Here is a 17,823-nt window from a genome sequence, read left to right on the forward strand (position 1 = left end):
TGAAATTGCTTGGCTGTAACCAAGATGAAAAGAAAGGAGAGATAGGTAGCATGTTTAAGGAAAGGAGTTGTATGCAGGAAGAGGACTTGTAATTGGGAATATATGGTTTTAAAAGAGGGATATGCATATGTGAATGTGGGTAAGTAGGAAAGATGGCAAACGGACGTTACTGGATGACGTACTAATTGATAGGCGTGTGAAAGAGAGACTCTTGGATGTGAATGTGCTGAGAGGGGCAGTAGTTTGGAGGTGAAATGGGGGTGGTGAAAGTGAATGAATTTGGAAACGAGGTTTGTATGAAGAGATACCATGAGAGATTAAGTCTAGAATGGCAGAAGGTGAGAGTAAACGAAGCTGAATGGATGGGGGGAGGGGGTTGTTATGATTTTGTTTGGTATTTAGGGAAGCAATGCTGGCATGTGCGGAGGATGGGAGGTGGGCGAGTGAGAAATGGGAGAGTTGTGACATGACGAAGTTGCTAGCCGTCCCTGATCATATGTGAGTGTCCCTGGCCTAGTACGGCTGTTCGTGACCTGGGACGGGTGTTCGTGACCTGGTGCGTCTCCTGGTACTGTGTTTCATCCCACTCCTGGTACTATGTCCAGTCGCACAATTGGTATCTGTCCCGTTCCAAGAGGTATTATGCCTCATCATGCGACTTAGTCCCATCCCAACCCTGGTACTATGTCCCATCCCAACCCTGGTACTATGTCCCATCCCAACTCTGGTACTGTGTCCTATCCCAACCCTGGTACTGTGTCCTATCCCGTGACTGGTGCTATGCCCCTGGTTATATTGTAGTGCCTGATGGTCTGTTCTTGGTACCACGTCTTGTACCATGTCTCTGGTTATATACCTGGTGTTGACTACCTGGTCCCCCACCTCTGGTACCCTAACCCCTACATCTGTTACGTTTCTATCATCCGTCACGCCTTACGCTCCCTTCCGTCACATATCACACCCTCCTTCGTCATACGTAACATCTCATCACACACATCTCGCGTACGTCACAACTCACAACCCAGTCACGCATTCTCGTCACAACTGTCACCCTCGTCACACACCCTGGGCAGGAAGAACCAACCCCTTCTCCTGCCCAGCAGCCCGTCCGTCTAACCGCCCCGCTTGCCCCTCCTCCATCTTGGCAACCCCAGTCGCTGCTCCTCCTCCTCCTCTTCCTCCACTGGCCGAGCCCCACACCGAAGCCCACTCTACCCCAGCCACTGACTGCCCGCTTGAAAGGAAGGTGAAAAATGGCGCAAAAGTTGCTAGTGTCGTGTGTTTTGACGTGTTTGCAGGGAGTAATTAGAACCTCGCTACCATCAATCTTGTCCCGAGAGATGCAACGCCGACAACCCAAACTTTCCGCAACGCTGTGGTCGCTTTGAGAGAGTATCGTACATCCGCCCGCCCCGCGCAGCAGACGGCAACGGTTCCCACTTAACGTTTTCTCTTTATTAAATACACCTCTACTGTCTCTGCTTCTTCTATGACTTATTTTCCATTGTTCTGAGTGGCTGGAGGTGCTCTGGCTAAGCGGGGATGTAAAAATTTGGGATGATCCCAGCGGCGTCCATGACTCGCTGCCGTGATGACGCAGGTAAAATTCTCGTACCCCTCAGGCCCCACCACCCCCCCTTTCGCCTCTCGACAGTGTTTTGTTTGTCACCTCGCGCGTTGCAGTCGTCATTTGTCAACGTCATGACGCAACTTCCGCCTGAATGCACACTTCATCCCGCACGCAGTTTGTTGTTGTTGATGTCCCATGCAGGGACGTGCCTCTGGGTGCCACCCTCGCCATGGAACCTCTTTTTTACAGGAAGATCTAGGAGATGCGGTGTGGGGGTGGGGGGGGTGAGGGGAGTTTTTAACCGTAGCTTTATCTCCTGCAAAAACATGAGTTGAAGTAAGAACAGTCACGGAGCAGTGTGTGTGTGTGTGTGCACGTATCTGTCTGTCTGTCTGTCTGTCTGTGTATGTGGGTACGTGTGTGTGTGTGTGTGTGTACGCGCGCGTGTGTGTGTGTGTACGTGTGTCTGTCTGTCTGTCTCTCTGTGTAAAGGCCACACTTGGTTAACACTATACGTCTGTAGCGCCATTAGTGCCATCTAGCGGTAGGATATTAAAAAAAAAACGCCCATATTAACAACCCAAACTTACCTTGACGGGTTAGGTCAGAATAGACTTGCTTTCTGTATTGCCGTATCTGTTCACCCTGGAGCAGGGGTAAAGACTGATCATCCGTGACCTAAGAATACTGAGGGTTCGATCCCCGGCCAAGTTAGTACTGTGAGAGCGGTTGTAGCCATGATATCAAGAGAGCTGACGACTATAACCCTGTTAAGACCACAGACTCGTAGATCAACCCCCACCCACACCCACACCCTAACTTGGTTACAACCATTCAGAACCAAAAGACATGAACAACATTCACTCTCTAACAACACCCTCTCCTTCCTCAGTCGGCCACACACCAGGGACTGGAACCATCCTGAACTAGCGAACAGTAGTACAGGTGGCTGGCACCAGGTCGATATTCCTATGAGTCCACGGGGAAAATGAAACACGATAAGTTCCCAAGTGCGCTTTCATGTAATAATCACATCATCAGGGAATCAGGGGAGACACAAGATGATGGACTCATAGGAATATCTTGATCACGCGCAAAATTGTGATCCTTTCCAATATATATATATATATATATATATATATATATATATATATATATATATATATATATATATATATATATATATGCAATCTAATCCACACTATAAAAGAATTTATAAAACACAGACCCCCAACCCGGCCCACTGCCTCAAATGTGCAGGACTCTCTGCACATCTTCTGTGAAACTTTGTCCCTTAATTTTGGCTTTCATTAGATTATATTCCTTCCATTTTCCTCATCTAGCGTTCCGTTACTCATTGACAATTATCCCTTAACTCAACCGTCTCCAACATTCGTACCAACACTCCACCATCTCCAAGAGTCGTACCGACATTCCACCGTCTCCAACAATCGTACCAACACTCCCCCATCTCCAACTAACGTACCAGCAATGCACCGTCTTCAACACTCGTATCATCGTTCCACAGTCTCCAACAATCGCACCAACATTCCGCAGTCTCCAACAAAATTCCTCCGCTAAAGTTGACATCAGGTCCTGCCACTCACACCTTCCTCAGCAAATCTTTCGAACTCCCGCAACTTTCCAAAATACAGTCTCTATAACCTTCAAAATGTGGCACATGATAATCGGGATACAACCTCAACCACCCTCCAAATGATGCTGGGCATGGCCCTCCAAAATAATTCCCTCTCTCGACTTCAAAGTACTGCCCCTCAACTACACACTCCCACTCGTCCCTCCCAAAAAATACAACCCCTCCAATCATTGCAAACACACGTCTTCCCATCACTCCTGAATTGTAGCCTCAGTAGCGTTATGCCTCTAATCCTCACCTTCAAAAGGATCGTCCTCAAAACGTTGTCTCAATTGTCCTAAGGGCGAAAATGCTTCCTAACGCCCTGAAATAACAGCCGTGTGTCTCACAGAACATAATTTCCCTTGCAGATCTATATATACCCCTCTAGCATCAAGTCACAACCATCTTCCATTGAGCTCAGAACACGTCACCTCATCCAAACTACCTTCCATCACCCGTCATAGATCTAACCTCCCTTTTAGAGATGTAGTTTGTCACATCTCCCTCAAAATACAGCTCCCTCGTCCTCAAAATAAACACCCCCTATTCATCTCCCGTAAAATTTTTTCTCCCCACAATCGACCTCTTAAACCTAACCTTGGATTCCCTCCGTCTCCCTCCACTATGGGTCGTCTCCCTCCTCTCCCATCTTCACCTCCTCCCTCGTCTTGTTCTTAAAGCTCTTGTCAAGTTCTATTCAGGCGACGCTCCTCAGATCAGCACGTCGCGTCGTCGAGCTAGAGCCGCACCGTCGCCCGCCACACACACATACACACACACACACACACACAAAAGCGACTTCGCGATTCATCTAAAAAAATATTTCATTTACGTTCGCGATTCATCTCAGGAAAATAATTATTTTGTTTACATTCACGATTCATCGCAAGAATAATATATTCAATTTATGTTCACGATTCATCTCAAGAAAAAATATATTTCATTTACTTTCCATTCAAAGAAAATAAGACAACAAGGTGTTATAATCATCACCAAATTATAACAGCGTGATTAATATGGTTACCCAGGAAAAATTATAATCACAATGATTATTGTGCTAAGTTATGTAAAGTAACATGGATTATAATTTCGAGTTCACAAAACCTCACATACTGCTTTTGATAACAAACTGGAATGAAGATCAGAGATGTAATGACGGGGGCTCAGATCATAGCATTAGACCCCCCCCCCAAGACTCGACAATCAGGATCAGACTCCAACTACGGCACTGTCTTAATATTCTGTGGTGGTGTGGTGTGGTGTAGTGTGGTGTTGTGTGGTGTGGTGTGGTGTGGTGTAGTGTGGTGTTGTGTGGTGTGGTGTGGTGTGGTGTAGTGTGGTGTGTTGTGTGGTGTGGTGTGGTGTGATGTGGTGTGGTGTGGTGTGGTGTAGTGTGGTGTTGTGTGGTGTGGTGTGGTGTGGTGTGATGTGGTGTGGTGTGGTGTGTGGTGTGGTGTGGTGGAGAGCACTGTGGGAGACGTGGATTAAACACGATTATGAACCAGAACCTAACCTAACCTAGCTCGCCTTAAATGCTAGCATTAGCCTTTCAAGGTCTTAGAGTCTCTGTGGAGGATAAATACTACAAAAGGAAATGCTAGGATTAAAGGAGGAGCTAAGTTGAAGAAAAAGAGAAGAGCTAGGATTATATGCTAGGTTCTCAACGCTCGGATTGAACGTTAATGTTGAACGCTAGGATTAAATGTTCCACGCTAGGATCAAACATGAGGAGGAAGGTGTAGCACAGCGCAGGTCTCCGGACGCCGCTAAAAACCGTTGTCAGTGAGGAGCTGGGGGAAGGGGGACTTTGGGGGTGGGTGGGGCTGCTGCTCCTCCTCCTCCCAAGGGCGTGATGCGCGGCGCCTCCACCGCCACCGACACGGAAAAAGCCCCCGGTCACACCTCATAAAAACATCGTAAAGAGGATGAAAATTGGAGAATTCATGAATTGAAACGCAAAAATTAAGCGTCAGATGCCTTCGCCCTTCCCGCGCGCCTCGCTCTTAAGACCACAGATTGGGGATGACATCGGAATTAAGCCTGCGAACCATTTCTTACAAGCGCGGGCTGAGGCGCGCCTCTTGGATGGCTTTTCCCAAATCGCATCGTCAGGCCCGGCCGGCCGCTCTCCTCCCGCAGCTGCGGCGGGAAAGAATACGCCGCAGGACGAAGCTATACGGGAAAAAAAAACTAAGTTTGATCCCAAGGGGTCTCCCCGGTCCGTCTATGAATGTGTGTGGCAGTAGGCATTGCTTCGAATGAAATTTAATTATGAAAAATAAGAGATTTCTTAAATGGGTCTGACACGAGCCAAAACTGGAATAATGGAGCGGCTAAGAACTCGCTCCCTGGCTTAATTGTTGTTATTCTCACAGTCCAAATTGAGTGACAAAAAAATTTTTTTTTTTCCTTAGAGGTTTCCTTTGACGCGCGGGAATAATTTATTAAGGTGAACGTTCCAGTAGATGCTGTTTAATATCTGTGTCCCGTGAGGTACTTTTCCCCCCTCAACTCTCTCTCTGGTCTTAGACTAGCTGGCTGGCTACCTACCCGGGCAACAAGACTTCCCTACCGTTTAACAGACATATATTTCCCTCTCGACTTACTGTTTTGTCTCTAAGGTCTTCGTGACCTGCAGGATATGGCGTCTGTTTACACTTTCAGCCAAAGTTTTTGTCATGGATTCATTCCATGTTTTCGAATAATTAATTTATGCTTTTGGATTCTTTTTGAAGACTTACCCCAAAGTATTCAAAATCTGAGAGGGAGAGAGAGAGATCTTAAATGTTTTTATAGAATTACGTCTAAATGTGGATCATGGAGGGAAATGAAAGCATTGTAGCAGTATAGAGCAAACTTAGCTGAACTGAGAACGTAGAATTGTCTGATGTCTTAGCTGAGGAAACACCATAGCTGACCCGATGCCTCAGCTGAGGTAGGGGCCATAGATGACCCCGATGTCTTTGCTAAGATGGAACCACAGATGACCCACTATCTCAGCTGAGATGAGACCATAGATGACCTGATGCCTCTGCCCAGGTGAGACCATAGACAATTAAGACTTCTCACCTGATGTGAGATCATAGATGTATAGATTTCTCACACGACATTGAACCACCAGAGAAAATGTTTCTCATCCATTATGAAAGCACGAAGAACCAGAGTCACGTACTTAGAAAATGATAAATGCAGCCACTTTGAAAGCAGAAGAAGAAAAGGATACCAAACCGAAAGCTCTTAACTGGTCAGTCTGTGGTACAGTATGTCTACACTCTCCCACACAGCCTCACGACCATACCACACTTCACAAAACGCCTCGTGAGGGAACCTTCTGATCTGCTTCTCCCTCTCTCCCTCCCTCCCTCCGCCACTGCTCACCTGACCTGTAGCTCTCACCACCTGTGTGCTACCCCTGGTCACCCACGGCCACTTGCCCGCTAAAGCCACCATCATAGACACAAGTGAACATTCTTGAGGAAGGGAGTTATATGTTCTCCTTATTCACATGTTCAGTCAATTGAGAACCTTTGGTTATGTCTCTGTTTTATTCAGTTTTTGATTCGAGTGGTTTAATGTTGAGCTTTGTGATGATATACCAGAATTATGCTTTGAAATCAGCTGTATATCCAGTATATATTTGTATATCTATATCTGTCTATATCGTCATTATCATCATTATTATCATCATTATCATTTTTATTATCATTTGTTCTATAATGATTATGTAAGTATTCGTAACATCTTTCCTAACACGTGTCTTGGTTGCTGTCTTGTCGTCGCCCTTGACTGCTCTCCGTTTGCATCTCTCGAGAGAGTAATGACTGTTGACGTCATCAAGCTGATTTGGAAACTTCAAGGTTATGATCAAGTCACCCCTCACTCTTCCCTCCTCCATGGTGGACAAATCTAAGGCCTCTAACCTCTCACTATGACCTTGATGGTACATTTTTCTTTGCCTCTTCTGAACGTTGTCTATGATTTATTTATTCATTTTCACCGAGTGTAATGGCCATATTTGTGAAGTATATCACAGTCCTGGCGTGGTATACGCTGTTTCAGTACTCCTGTGGTCGAGCTCTGGCTTCGGATTCGGTACAATGTCTCTTTCCAAGTCACTCCCACACACAGATTCCTTCAACCTATTTTCGATAAGATACTATTCATGTCGGACCCATATTTTACTGTGTTCCGTCCTCATTACATCGCATTGACTCTAGTTGAATTTCATCAACCACTTATCAGACCAACTTTAAAATGTTGTCAAGGTCCCCTTGCAAGTTAATGCAATCTACTTCACTCCTCCCCCCCCCCCCCCATCTGTAATGACGTTGGAATCATCAGCAAACACATTCACACAAACGTCCGAACCTTCTGGTGAGTCTTTTACATAGATGAAAATCAGCGTTGGTAGTAAGAGCTTACCTCAAAGCACACCAGTGGTGACCCTAACCCATGTTAGGAGGGTCACTCTAACTTGTGTAATCTGCTCCTACCACTGTGTGTGTGTGTGTGTGTGTGTGTGTGTGTGTGTGTGTGTGTGTGTGTGTGTCTGTGTGTGTATTAAAGCATATGTCTATGTATGAATACCATCCCTTCAGCAGCCTCATTCCAGACATAGTTTCAATACGTTTCCACAAGTGAGACTGACGGTAGACAGGAACCTAAACTATATGTTATTTTCATGAATTAGTTTCAGAAAATTTCTCCTGTAACATTATCCCGGCGGAGATTACCCAACTCCGTACCACGATATAGAAATTCTATAAGTATGGTATAGATGATGACGCCTGGGGAAGATATGGTATTAAATACCTTATTGTATTGACCGTATTTCAGATTCTTAGATTTAAGATTATGCGCATCAAGCGATATGGTCCTTTGGAACATTTTTGAAATGTTTATGGAAACTAGATTTACTAGATGTTAACATAGTAAATACTGTATACACAGCGAGAGTGGATGTGGCCATAAAATCATCCTAAACACCTGAAGAAAGTGTTAAGTTCTTTGCGTTGGTGTTGTTATAGTCGGTAATTGATAAATGTTCAATACTTTCTTCAAGTGTTCATGGTAAGTCTAAGACCACACACCTGTCTACCATATATATATATATATATATATATATATATATATATATATATATATAGATTATGTGTGTGTTTGTGGCTTCTGGGAATGCCAAGAGACGCATCTTTAGTTTTAAAGAATTTCATCTTTCTGATAAAAGATAATGTAATCACAGTTCACAATTTGCACTTATAGTTTCAGAGATCAGTTTCAGAAGATTCAATTTAAAACAAGAATATTACCAAATGCTCCAATGAGTATTCACCTCAAATATCTCAACATCTGCCAACCGTTTTCCTTGCATTCTGTCTTCATCTATGTTGCGTCATCAACACGCTTTATTATCTGTAATCCTTATCGTCTTATCTCTCTCTCTCTCTCTCTCTCTCTCTCTCTCTCTCTCTCTCTCTCTCTCTCTCTCTCTCTCTCTCTCTCTCTCTCTCTCTCTCTCTCTCTCTCCACATCTCGCTATCTCATTCTTATCTGCATCGTCATCTAATATCTCCATTATCTTCCATTACTATTGCCGTTCATGGCTACATTTCCTGATCGCTTCAGTTTGCTACAGTTCCGGGTGCCCGAACAGTTTTCTTCGTAAATGTTATTCAAGGGGTCACTTTAATATAACTATATCCTATGGCGATTTGTCGGACCCCGTTGCTAGATTTTTCCGATGATTTGTTTCTTGCCTTGCTAAACACTTTCTTGATATATACAACTGTCGTCAAATACTCGATAGAATATCCTGATTATTTACTAAAAATTCTATATTTTTTCTCATTATATATATATATATATATATATATATATATATATATATATATATATATATATATATATATATATATATATATATATATATATATATATATATATATATTCCTATGAGTCCACGGGGAAAATGAAACTCGATATATATATATATATATATATATATATATATATATATATATATATATATATATATATATATATATATATATATATATTCCTATGAGTCCACGGGGAAAATGAAACTCGATATATATATATATATATATATATATATATATATATATATATATATATATATATATATATATATATATATATATATATATGAGATGGCCGGAGGAAACAAGGATTGGTCTCCCATACCTGGTTGCGAGTGAGTAGTCACCTTTGGCGAGCTTGTGTCATCATCAGTTGACGAAACAGTACAATCTCGTCAACGAACTCCTCGCTTCAGATGAGTCCATCCTGTCCCTGCTACCTAAGGTAGCGCAGCTTTGAAGCTGCAGGAATCCCTGGTTAAGGAGTCTAGGGATTATGAAATGATGATAATAATAATAATAATAATAATAATAATAATAATAATAATAATAATAATAATGATAATAATAATAATAATGATAAAAATAATAATAGCAATAGTACTGAAATGATAGTGATGATAAGATAATAATTACAATAATGATAATGATAGTGATTGATTATGATAATAATGATAATAATGATGATAATGATAACGATAATGATAATAATAATGATAATACTAATAATACTGAAATGATAGTAATCATGAGATTATGATTACAATAATGGTAATAATAATAGTAATAATAATGATAATAATAATGATAATATGATGATGATGATGATGATGATGATAATACAAGTTCACATTTCCCTGATACTGGATGTAGCGCAGCCTTGAGCTGGAGGGCCTAAGTATCACCCGGACCTGCAAGTGGCAACACCACAGGTGAAGAACCATCTTCAGTAGACAGAAAAGAGTTCAGCATCGTCAGGAACCTCCTCTCCCTAAAGGAGCCCACCTTACCCTGTTCCCGCGCGGAGCGTAGCCTCAAAGCTATTGGTGCTCTATCGAAGGAATCCTAGGGCTATGATTATATATATATATATATATATATATATATATATATATATATATATATATATATATATATATATATATATATATATATATATATATATATATATATATATCATGGAAGAATTTCGATATGAATACCCCAAAGGATTTTCTCATTTATCACAGAGAATTTTGTGTATTGTTTAATTATTGTTAAGATAAAGACGATCATAAGAAACAATTTAACAGAATTATGATAACAAATGGGATAACCATCGAATTAAGCATGATCAACGGGAGCATGATCAACGGGAGCATGATTAACGGCAGCATGATCAACGGGAGCATGATTAACAACAGCATGATCAGCAGCAGCATGATTAACTGTGGAAATTAATCGAAAAAATGAGAGTAATAACGCAAACACCTGACCGGATAGTGATTATAAATACCGTGTTTGATCGTGTTGAGGTAGTGTGTGGGGGGAGGGGGGGTGATGATGGGGAGGGGGGGTCACTGATGAGTGGTGGTGGAGAGGGTGGGTCACTGATGAATGGTGGTGGGCAGGGTGGGGTGGTGGGGGTTGATAATGGTGGTGGGGTGATAATGATAAGGTGATAGGAGAGTAGAAGTCGCGGGTGTGGGAGGAGGGGGTTGTGAGCGTGAGGCTGTGGGCTTGGTCAGGGGCGGGTGGGGGTTGGTGTGGGGGCGATGGAGATTGCTGGGGGAAGTGGTGGTGGTGGTGGTGGTGGTGATGGTAGTGGTGGTGAGTCTGGGGGGACGATGGCCACGTCCTTAGCATACTCTGCCTCAATCCCCGGCCCAGCGTGACGCTCTTTGACGCCACGTCGTTAGTGAGGCTCTGTTCTCTCTCTCTCTCTCTCTCTCTCTCTCTCTCTCTCTCTCTCTCTCTCTCTCTCTCTCTCTCTCTCTCTCTCTCTCTCTCTCTCTCTCTCTCTCTCTCTATCTTATATATATATATATATATATATATATATATATATATATATATATATATATATATATATATATATATATATATAACTCACGATCTGCAGCGGAGTTCCCTAGGGAGCTGTTCTTTCTCCAACCCTTTTACGTTTCTCCTTACATGACTTGCCTCTGTCACCCACAAACCACGGCGTGAATGTCCTCTCACATGCAAACGACCCAGCAGTCAAATCATCCCCTCCACCTCTGATCCTCGCCACCTCCATCAACTCCTTCATTCTTCCGCGCCGCCTCCATCTACTCCATCATTTACCCTCTTCACCACCATTTAGTCCCCTCCTTCGCCTCAGTCTGTTTCATCATTCCCTTCCACACCTCTCTCTATTCCATAATATTATCTGCTACACCTCCATCCATTCCATCACTTTCCTAACCATACCTCCATCTACTTCATTACTTCCTCTACCATACCTCCATCTACTCCATCACTTTCCCTACCACACGTCCATCTACTAATCGTGTCTCTCATCCTTTCCCCTCCATCCCCTGTCCCTCCTCTTCGTCTCTATGATCTCCATCCTTCCCTTTGCCTCGTCTTCTTCACCTCTTCCATCCCACTGGCTCCTCAGCTCTCCAACTCAACTCCCAGCACCATCTTCCCTTCCTCGCCTCCCCATTTACGCCTTCTTGTCCCAATCCTTACACCCTCCTTCAGCGTCTCCTGCAGGTCCTGGACCTTCGTCGTAGACTCCAAGCAGACACTCGTCCCGTCCTTAATCCCTATTCACGATGTCCTTGATGGTTCCTGCAGTCCTTTATTGTCATCTGCCTCTTCCTAAAAGCAGTACTATTTTTTTTTTCCATTTCGATATGAGGCGATCTCTCTCTCTCTCTCTCTCTCTCTCTCTCTCTCTCTCTCTCTCTCTCTCTCTCTCTCTCTCTCTCTCTCTCTCTCTCTCTCTCTCTCTCTCTATCTATCTATCTATCTATCTATCTATCTCTTCCTTCTCCTTTTCTTCTTCTTCTCCTTAACTAAACCCAGCTCTCACCCCTCTTCATATTCCTCTCATTTCCCAGCTTCCCTCTGCACTGCTCTCCCCTCCCTCCCTCCCTGGCCAACCTTCCCCCTACCCCTCCCTCCCCATCCCCCCCCCCCCCCCTCCTCCTCCCCAGGTCAAGGCGTCTGGCCCAGCTGACCAAATTGGGCCCCCCGGCACGCTCCCACTTTTTGAGCGTGACGCGCCATCAAGCGCACACATCCTCCTGGTTCTTTGAGGACATCGCCAACCTCGCCTACAGCTTAATGATAGCTTTTAGCCGCATTTCCTCCCGCTGTTATAACCCCGCGTTACTCGCGGACGTTACAGGGGACGCGTTACATGGGCATGTTATTCATCCACGATTGTCACAGATCAGTTCTATCGCAGAGGTGTTACATATGGATGTGATGGTGTTAGGTTTCAAGGGTCATAGTGTTATACATTAGTGCTACGAAACGGTGTGACAAGCAAGTGTTACACCCTGAATGTTACGCAACCGTGTAACAACTCAATGTTACACCCTGGTGTTACGGAGTCGGTGCCAACCTCAGTCTATAGTATAACCAACAAGTGTTACAACTCATTATTACAAACGGGAGGGTTACACTCTACTGTTACACTCAGTAACACCCAACTTGAGCCCGTGTCACTAATAAGGTGACGCTGTCACACGTCTCCCTATGGCACCACCCATGTCACGCGTGACTAATCGTCCGTGACTCTCTCCTATGGGGCTTGTCACGCCACTTGTCATTTGTCACAATCTACAGACGTTATCAATTACCAGAGTTTCGTTACGATCACGTTACTGGATGGAGGGAAACGAACGCCCATGATCATGGTTGCGTTCGTGCCTGACTGGGTCGTATGTCGCGTCTGCCAGGTCTGGAACCTGGAGTCGCGGGTCCGAATCTTTATAGTCTCATATCGTAGGTTCGATTACTTCGAGTCGTGGGTTCGAATCTTTATAATCTCAGATTGCAGGTTCGATTCTGAGTAACTTTATGATGCATGTTTGAGTTTAAGTAATCTCAAGAGCACAGCTTCGAGTATAAGAGATACAAAGTTGGAGATTCGAGTGTTGATGATTCGAAACTTAGCGACCTCAGGTCACAGATTCAAGTCTGAGAAGTATTACGTTTGAGTATCTATGATTCTGGGGTGAAGGTTTGAATCACAGTAATCTCGAGTTATAGGTTCGAGTTTATGTGTTATCGAAACGCAGCTTCGAGGGTTTGAAGCATTGAGAACAGCGTTCAGGCTATCGCTCAGAAGTTGTTTTGTCAGACGACTTGTGGCAATTTATATTTCCCAACGATCCATCGACCTTCTGGGTAATTTCCTCTCTAAGAACGGTGGGTAAGTCGCCCAAAAACCAGAGGACTAAAAGCCTGTTGAACATGATATGTGAACGTCAGTGTACGGGTTCGAACCCTTTAATGTGGTGGTTTAAACATTTATGAATGAGAGACAAAGGCTAGTAAATGGGAACCTGACCCTCTGGTTTCGAACCTTTTAGTGAGGGGTAATTCAAACCTGTGTGTAAGGTTAGCGAAGACTTCGAATGAAATTGCCGAACCTCAAGGAACAGTTATTGACAGACATTTGGGGACTTTCGATTGGATCTTTTAAGTGCATTTAGTGAGCCCAGTAAGAGCATTTGAACCTCCAGCATACGACTGTTGAACCTTCTAAATGGGGTTGTCGACCCCTTCAAGAACCATTATCGAAGCCTCACCAAACTCGTGTGGAACCCTCCGAGTATGTTATGTTATTACTATTATTGAACCCATAAATTAGAACAAATAAGCCCTGTCCCAGGTCATGTCTTGATGGGGTTTAATGCTACTATCTGGCTATACCTGCTGCAAGGGTTTGAGGTTGATGGGTAGAGGGTCCCACTGTATATGTGAGGTTGGCTGCTCGTTACTTTGGCTGTTGAGGTTCGTCTAACTGGTAGAGAATTATGTTTGTTGATGTTTGGGGTTTAATATCTCTAAGTATGAGGCCATGTATGTTGTAGTATGGATTGTGTTTAGATAACCAAAGGGGTTTTGTCTATTGTTGGAGATGCTGAGGTTCTGGGGTTTCAAATTACTCGATTGGATGTTGTTGTTGTTGTTGTTGTTGTTGTTGTTGTTGTTATTGGGGTTTGATACCACCAGGATGGTGTGTGTTACGAACTACTGACCCACGTGTAATGTTGCTGGAGTTGGTGTTGCAAACTACTGAGTCACAATGATGTTGTTGGTCCCACTGTTGCTCGCTGTTGGAACATGATATTGTTGGAGTTCAACGTTGCTAACTTCTGAGTCACGATGCTGAAGTTAGTGTTACTGTAATGTTGTTTTACCTGATGTTGCAAGCCAGGATGAGATGTATGGTCAACAACGTCTTAAATGTCTTATCTTTGGCGTCGGGAGATTATAGGATTGAACCACTGACTCGTGAAGGACTGTAGAGGTAGGGAGGAGTGTAAGAGCGAGGAGGACTGTAGGAGTGAGGAGGACTGTAGCAGCGTGAAGGTTGGTAGCAGTGAAGACCATGTAGTTGCTGGGGGAAGGAGCGAGCGAGGAGGGCTAGAGGAACACACGGATGCGAGAGGAATGGCGAAAAGGTGGAGGCAGTGATAGGGAGAGGGAGAAAGAAGGAGACAGAAAGAGGAAAGAACAGAAGATAGACAGAGAGGAAGAAAGATAGAAAGGGGGGAAAAGAGAAACGGATAGACAGACGGCCTGACTGTCTAACTGACAGGCAGACAGACAGACAGACAGAGACAGAAGGAAAGGGAAACAGAACGACAGAGGAAAATTTGGCACTTTTGCCCGCTTGAGGCCGACCCTCACCACAACATGAGGCCGACCCTCACCACAACATGAGGCCGACCCTCACCACAACATGAGGCCGACCCTCACCACAACATGAGGCCGACCCTCACCACAACATGAGGCCGACCCTCACCACAACATGAGGCCGACCCTCACCACAACATGAGGCCGACCCTCACCACAACATGAGGCCGACCCTCACCACAACATGAGGCCGACCCTCACCACATCATGAGGTCGACCCTCACCACAACATGAGGTCGACCCTCACCACAACATGAGGCCGACCCTCACCACAACATGAGGTCGACCCTCACCACAACATGAGGCCGACCCTCACCACAACATGAGGCCGACCCTCACCACAACATGAGGCCGACCCTCACCACAACATGAGGCCGACCCTCACCACAACATGAGGCCGACCCTCACCACAACATGAGGTCGACCCTCACCACAACATGAGGCCGACCCTCACCACAACATGAGGCCGACCCTCACCACATCATGAGGTCGACCCTCACCACAACATGAGGTCGACCCTCACCACAACATGAGGCCGACCCTCACCACAACATGAGGCCGACCCTCACCACAACATGAGGCCGACCCTCACCACAACATGAGGCCGACCCTCACCACAACATGAGGCCGACCCTCACCACAACATGAGGTCGACCCTCACCACAACATGAGGCCGACCCTCACCACAACATGAGGCCGACCCTCACCACAACATGAGGTCGACCCTCACCACAACATGAGGCCGACCCTCACCACAACATGAGGCCGACCCTCACCACAACATGAGGTCGACCCTCACCACAACATGAGGCCGACCCTCACCACAACATGAGGTCGACCCTCACCACAACATGAGGCCGACCCTCACCACAACATGAGGTCGACCCTCACCACAACATGAGGCCGACCCTCACCACAACATGAGGCCGACCCTCACCACAACATGAGGCCGACCCTCACCACATCATGAGGCCGACCCTCACCACAACATGAGGCCGACCCTCACCACAACATGAGGCCGACCCTCACCACATCATGAGGCCGACCCTCACCACAACATGAGGCCGACCCTCACCACAACATGAGGTCGACCCTCACCACAACATGAGGCCGACCCTCACCACAACATGAGGCCGACCCTCACCACAACATGAGGCCGACCCTCACCACAACATGAGGCCGACCCTCACCACAACATGAGGCCGACCCTCACAAGAACACAGACAAAAATGAAAATTGTTAAAGAAAAAAAGAAAAGAAAAAATAGTATTAGTATTTTACGTGTCTATGAGAAATTCCTGTGCGAGTCCATAACAAGAAAGACATTTACCAGATTTATAAGAAAGAGGCCCGACGAACGAGTGACACACACACACACACACAGACACACACACACACACACACACATGAGGGGGGTGGGGCGTAGCAGCAGGCAGGCCCTGAGCCATCAAATAACCTTCCTCAACTTCACAGAGGAAATCAACATTTTCCGGGCAGACACCCTCCTCCCCCCCCCCCCCACACACGACCTCCTGGATCCATCGCCTATGAAAACACAAGACGTTCCTGCTTCACACCCCCCCCCCCCCGTCCTCCTCTCTCTCCCCTCCCCCTCCCCACCCACCTCCCGGAACACGATAAGTCCCTCCTTCACCAGCCTGGGGTAGACCAGCGTGCGTCCCCCCGAACACTCTACCCTCGACCTAACCCCTTTGCCTCGTGGGGGGACAGACACTACCTTCGTCAGTCAGTTAATTGGTGTAGAGGACGACCCCCAACCTCTCCAATATCAGCGGCAAACGTCAAAGACTTGGTAAACTTCCTTCTCCATCCCCCCACCCAATCCCACCCTAGCCGTCTCTGGCAACCAACCCACCCTCACCCCACCCCTTCCTTTTCCCGGGGCTTCCGCGGGTATTTTCTAAAAGTCAAACACAAGCCGGTGCGAGACATTCTAAATTGAAATACTCAAGAGAAGCATTAGCATAAATCTCCAAAGGTTCCTTTCTGCGTCTTCCGCCTCATTATGAGCGATGTGAATATCAAAGTGCGAGGGCTCGCTATTCACAGGGATCAGGAGCTTGTTTTCAACTCCATCTCTTCCACTCCCAACACACACACACACACACACGCGCGCGAGAGAGTCGGAGAGAGACGAAGGAAATATTATTACGTGGAAGTGAACAGCTTTTTTTTTTTCTCTCTCTCTCTCTCTCTCTCCATCTTGTTTTTAAGATGGTGTGTGTGTGTGTGTGTGTGTGTGTGTGTGTGTGTGTGTGTGTGTGTGTGTTTTCTTTGTTGTTATGTCTGGATGTCCTCGCTGGAGTGGGGTTTTGGAACATGGATAGCTTGTCTGGTGTGAGGTGTTGGTGAGTAAAACTGCAGAAGTGGGTTCAGAGGAGAAGTGTGGCTGTGGAAGAGCAGAGGGTGGGTTCAGAGTAGCAAGGGTGGGTTCAAGGTAGCAGGGGGTGGGTTCAGAGTAGCAGGGGGTAGGTTCAGGATAGCAGGGGGTGGGTTCAAGGTAGCAGGGGGTGGGTTCAGAGTAGCAGGGTGTGGCTATGAAAGAGCAGAAGGTGGGTTCAGAGTAGCAAGGGTGGGTTCAAGGTAGCAGTGGGTGAGTTCAGAGTAGCAGGGAGTAGGTTCAGGATAGCAGGGGGTGGGTTCAGAGGAGCAGGGTTGGATTCAGAGTAGCAGGGAGTGGGTTCAGAGTAGCAGAGGGTGGGTTCAGAGTAGCAGAGGGTGGGTTCAGAGTAGCAGGGGGTGGGTTCAGAGTAGCAGAGGGTGGGTTCAGAGTAGCAGGGAGTGGGTTCAGAGTAGCAGGGAGTGGGTTCAGAGTAGCAGAGGGTGGG

At 45.7% G+C, this 17,823-nt stretch overlaps 1 long non-coding RNA gene across 1 annotated transcript in view; it reads left to right on the forward strand.

Annotated features, from left to right (window-relative positions):
- Nucleotides 1–17,823, forward strand: part of LOC139750733 (uncharacterized) — a 289,670-nt gene that overhangs the window by 196,882 nt on the left and 74,965 nt on the right. The gene's annotated exons all lie outside the window — the stretch shown is intronic.

This window comes from Panulirus ornatus, chromosome 10 (assembly GCF_036320965.1).
Source record: "Panulirus ornatus isolate Po-2019 chromosome 10, ASM3632096v1, whole genome shotgun sequence".
NCBI classification, from domain to species: Eukaryota; Metazoa; Arthropoda; class Malacostraca; order Decapoda; family Palinuridae; genus Panulirus; species Panulirus ornatus.